This window comes from Mandrillus leucophaeus, unplaced genomic scaffold (genome assembly GCF_000951045.1).
Source record: "Mandrillus leucophaeus isolate KB7577 unplaced genomic scaffold, Mleu.le_1.0 Scaffold52, whole genome shotgun sequence".
Taxonomy (NCBI): Eukaryota; Metazoa; Chordata; class Mammalia; order Primates; family Cercopithecidae; genus Mandrillus; species Mandrillus leucophaeus.
The window spans coordinates 4,380,888-4,386,520 of record NW_012105586.1 but is presented as its reverse complement, the minus strand read 5'-3'; positions in this window follow the sequence as shown (position 1 = coordinate 4,386,520).

The window sequence follows — 5,633 nt, the reverse complement described above, 5'->3', positions numbered from 1 at the left end:
ATCCATGTGTGTAGTGTAGGAAGGTGGTGGCTAGTGGAGAAGAAGGCTTAGAGTTAGGCAGGGAAAGCTGAGACAGGGGAAGTAGGTTGGATTGTGGAGGCCCTTGAACTTTTAGGTTATGCTCTGAGGCTGTGGCATCCAACTGAAGGTTTTTAAGGAGAGGCAATGGCATGAACTGATCATTTTTTAAGGAATATAATCCTGGCTGTTTCTATAGAAAAGGGATGTTACAAACACAAACGAACCAAAAAACTATTATTATTTCATTCTTGTTTATCACTTTGCTGAACGATTGATTTGAGTCTTCTCCTTAGATTCCTTATAATCCAAAGTGCCTTTGAGGGCAAATGGGAATTCCACAAGATCAAAATTAAACAATTGGGCAAAAATTGAGAAAAATTCAAATGAATTAGACCTAAATGTTTTATTGTCTCTTTAATGTTAGTGAATGCTTCTGGAATTTTTGCTCCATTCCACTTTCCTAATGCTTCTAATTGTATGTCATAAGGAAAAGTGGTCAGAGGAACAGTTTAGAACTCAGGCTGTGTAAGTGATTTAGAGTATGTATGGTTACCTTTTCTACCTTTCTGCTCTGGTTTTCAAAACTTGGAAGATGTATTGTTTTGCTAATTATTGAGAAGTGTTGTTTTCCTTTAACTTCTTAAAAATACTCTGTAGGCTGGGCGCGGTGGCTCACACCTGTAATCCCAGCACTTTGGGAGGCCGAGGCGGATGGATCATGAGGTCAGGAGTTTGAGACCAGCCTGGCCAACATAGTGAAACCCTGTCTCTACTAAAAATACAAAAATTAGCCAGATGTGGTGGAACATACCTGTAGTCCCAGCTACTTGGGAAACTGAGGCAGGAGAATCACTTGAACCTGGGAGGTAGAGGTTGCAGTGAGCCGAGACGGCTGTTGCACTCCATCTAGCCTGGGTGACAGAGCAAGACTCTGTCTCAAAAACAAAACAAAACCACAAAACAAAAAACACCTCTGTAAAATTATTGTTTCTCGCTGGGTTTTAAACTTGATTTCAGACTTACGTAAGTAATTCTTTTTTTTTTTTTTTTTTTTTGAGACAGAGTCTCGCTGTGTCACCCAGGCTGGAGTGCAGTGGCGAGATCTCGGCTCACTGCAAGCTCCGCCTCCCGGGTTTACGCCATTCTCCTGCCTCAGCCTCTGAGTAGCTGGGACTACAGGCGCCCGCCACCGTGCCCGGCTAGTTTTTTGTATTTTTAGTAGAGACGGGGTTTCACGGTGTTAGCCAGGATGGTCTCGATCTCCTGACCTCGTGATCCACCCGCCTCGGCCTCCCAAAGTGCTGGGATTACAGGCTTGAGCCACCGCGCCCGGCCACGTAAGTAATTCTTTAAAGGAGCAGGGAGTTTTGAAGCTGTAAGTCTTTGATGGATATCTATTATAATAGAGATACTGTTTATTGTAGTAGAGAAGTAACAGAATAACTTTCTGTAGTCCACTTAACTGTAGCTTCCAATGACTGGATAAAATTTTCACAATATTTTGAAGATGGTTTCAAGTTTTTTTTTTTTAGATGGAGTCTTGCTCTGTTGCCAGACTGGAGTACAGTGGTGTGATCTCAGCTCACTGCAACCTTCGCCTCCTGGGTTTAAGCAATTCTCCTGCCTCAGCTTCCCAAGTAGCTAGGACTACAGGCACGTGCCACCACACCCAGCTAGTTTTTGTATTTCTAGTAGAGACAGGGTTTCACCACGTTGGCCAGGATGGTCTTGATCTCTTGACCTCGTGATCTGCCCACCTCAGCCTCCCAAAGTGCTGGGATTACAGGCGTGAGCCACTGTGCCCGGCCTGAAGGTTTTACCAGGAGAAAGTAAAATCAGAAAAAATATTTAGGTTTAGGTTGTTTTGGGAAAGTAATTAGATATAAACTTCTAAAAAGGATAGATGTTATTAGTACACCACAATGTCCGGCTAATTTTTGTGTGTTTTTTTTTTTTTTTGTAGAAATAGGGTTTCACATGTTGCCTAGGCTGGTCTTGAACTCCTGGGCTCAAGCCATCTGCCTGCCTTGGCCTCCCAAAGTGCTGGGATTACAGGCGTGAGCCGCTACGCCCAGCTTGTTTTGTGTTTTTTAAGAGATGTTGTTGGCTCTGTTGTCCAAACTGGAGTGCAGTGCTGGAGTCATGGCTAATTGCAGCCTCCAACTCCTGGGCTCAAGTGATCTATCCACCTCAGCCTCTCGAGTAGCTGAGATTACCGGTGCATGCCACCACACCCAGCTAATTGAAGCAAAAATGCTTTTTGGTGGAGAGTGTCTCAATATGTTGCCCAGGCTGGTCTTGAACTTCTGGCCTCAAGCGATTCTTTCACTTCAGCCTCCCAAAGTGTTGGAATTACAGGCGTGAGGCACCATGCCTGGCCCCAATTTATGTTTTTTATTTAATGCTATTTAAATGTTAGTTTGTTGACATCCAATAAATAGGAATTCAACCAAAAAGATTAACTATTGTATTCAAGACCCATCCTGTGTTGTAGGGCAGCTGTCCTCATTATTTTCGGCCCCAGGGACTGGTTTTGTGGAAGACAGTTTTTCCATGGACGGGTTGGGGGGATGGTCTCAGGATGAAACTGTTCCACCTCAGATCATCAGGCGTTAAGATTCTCATAAGGAGCGTGTAACCTAGATCCCTCACATGCACGGTTCACAGTAAGGTTTGCACTTCTATGAGACTCTGATGCCACCACTGATCTCACAGGAGGAGGAGCTCAGGCAATAATGCTCACTTGCCCACCGCTCACCTCCTGCTGTGTGGTCTGGTTTTTAACAGGCCAGAGACCTGTACCACTCTGTGGCCTGGGTGTTGAGGACCCCTCTTGTAGGGGATTAGAAACTTGACTAAGGCCTGGTGTGGTGGGATGTGCGTTGTAGTCCCAGCTACTCGAGGCTGAGGCTGCAGTGAGCTGAGATGATTCCACTGTACTCTAGTCTGGCTGGACAGAGTGAGGCCTTGTCTCAAATAAACAAACAAAAAATTAGCTGGGCATGGTGGTGCACGCCTGTAGCTCCAGCTGCTCGGGAAACTGAGGCAAGAGAGTCACTTGAGCCTGGGAGGTTGAGGCTGCAGTGAGCCATGATTCCCTTGACAGAGCAAGACTCTGTCTGAAAAAAACAACAAAACAACAAAAAAAGTAATTTATTCTGCCTTGAGCAAGGTCAATGATTTGAAAAGTATTAAATAGAGAAGCAATTGTATTTGGTTTTGGGGTTGGGAGAATCTATCAAGACTTTAGACAGGAGCAAGTGAGAAGGTCCTGGAAGAATAAATTGGAATTTGAAAAGAATAAGACGAAGGACACAGTGGGGAAAGGGAAAGTTGGAACAAAAACACAGGGGCCGAAAAACAGAGGAAGCCCTCTGGTGGGTGGTTGTAAAAGAATGTGGCTGGAGGCAGTGTTCATGTGGGCTTGTAAAAATAGGTGGTTTATGTTGCAGAACACTTTGAATGCCATTGTGGGGAGTTCAGTCATTGCTTGGTAGACAGGCGGGGAACTTGGAGGATTTTGAAGTGGACAGTGATGGAAATAGATCTGTACTTCAGGAAAGTCAATCTTGGCAGTATTGTGTGGTACAGATAGGGCAGATGAAAAGGGATAATTCACCTAATTGGGTAACTGTGGTAAAGATAATAAAAAAGATTTTAAAAAAAGAAAATGGGGATATTGTGTAGTATGGATAGGGTAGGAAGAAGAGAGAAAGCTGGTTAAGAAGGCCTTGAGTGAGAAGTATTGAAAGCCCAAGAAGTAATGGTGGTGGTAGAAATGGAGAGATTATAGATATGTCATGTAATTTAGTGACTGATTAGATGGATAGACAAAGCAAGCTTTTAGCCTGTGTGAGATCAGCAGAATGGTGAGAACATTAAAAAGAAATAGAAAGGAGGTCAAAGAGCTGATATTGTTTGGGGGAGAGAGGTTTTGGCTTTAGTTATGTGAGACTGAATGAAATGCTGGAAGGAAAGCTAGGTAGAGGAGTCAGGTAGTCTGTAGAAAAAGGTATGTATGGGGACATTCGGTATTAGAGATGTTAATGTTTTGGTTCATAGTTACAGATATGTAGTACTTTGTATCTAAAGCCCACCAAGGAGGTTTCAGCCTTTCTTGTTTGTAACATTCAGCACTTTGGTAGGTCCTAGGTAGAATACAAAAGAAAAAAGTTTTGTTTTGTTTTTTAAAATTTAAATATCTACGGTATTCAACAATTATCAACATTTTGGCAATCTTGTTCTGTCATCCCCTAACAAATTCCTTCATATCATCTAATACCCAGCCTATCTTCAGACTACCCTGATTATCTAAAAAATGTATTTTTAGGCTGGGTGTGGTGGTTCACACCTGTAATCCCAGCACTCGAAGGCCGAGGCTGTAAGATTGCATGAGTCCAGGAGTTCGAGACCAGCCTGGGCAACATAGCAAAACCCTGTCCCTACTAAAAATACAAAAGCTAGCCAGGTGTGGTGGCATGTGCCTGTAATCCCAGCTACTCGGGAGGCTGAGGTGGGAGAATCACCTGAGCCCAGGAGGTCAAGGCTGCAGTGAGCTGAGATCATATCCCTACACTCCCTCCCCAGCCTGGGCAACCAGAGTGAGACCCTGTCTCAAAAACAAACAAACAAACAAACAAAAACATTGTACTTGGTTGATAAATAATACAAGTCTCTTTTTTTTCTTTTTGAGACAGAGTCTCGCTCTCTCACCAGGCTGGAGTGCAGTGTTCCGATCTTGGCTCGCTGCAACCTCTGCCTCCCAGTTTCAAACAATTCTCCTGCCTCAGCTCCCAAGTAGCTGGGATTACAGGTGCATGTCACCACATTCGGCTAATTTTTGTATTTTAGTAGAGACGGGGTTTCACCATGTTGACCAGGATGGTCTCGATCTTTTGACCCCGTGATCCACCCATCTCAGCCTCCCAAAGTGCCAGGATGACAGGCATGAGCCACTATGCCTGGCCCACAAGCCCAGGGTTATAAAACCCTGTCTCCCCGATTATGCTGTTTGAAGAAACTGGTTGATTTGTTCTGTAGATTGTTTCATATACTGAATTTGCCTGTTTACATCTTTGATGTGTCATCTAAATTGCTTCTTTCCTCCCTACATGTCTTCTAAACCGGTAGTCAGATCTAAAGCTTGATTTTATTCAGGATTTGGTTTTTTAAAAAAGTTTTTATTTTAAGAGGAGTGGGGCAAGAATACTTACTAAGCTGTGTATTTCCTTTGTTCAAGACCAGCCTGGCCAATATGGTGAAACCCCATCTCTACTAAAAACACACAAATTAGCCTGGTGTTGTGTTGGGCACCTGTAATCCCAGCTACTCGGGAGGCTGAGGCAGGAGAATCGCTTGAACCTGTGAGGTTGAGGCTGCACTGAGCCAAGATCTTGCCACTGCACTTCAGCCTGGGTGATAAGAGCGAAACTTCGTCTCAAAAAAAAAAAAAAAAAAAAAAAATGGAAGGGAGAGGAGAGGAGAGGACAGGACAGGACAGGAAAGGAAAGGAAAGGAAGTCAGCCCCAGGACCCCTAAGGGATGCATGAAGACAGAACCTGCCCCCTGACCACATTCCGGGACCCACAGTGAGGACCACTGATGGGTGCCTT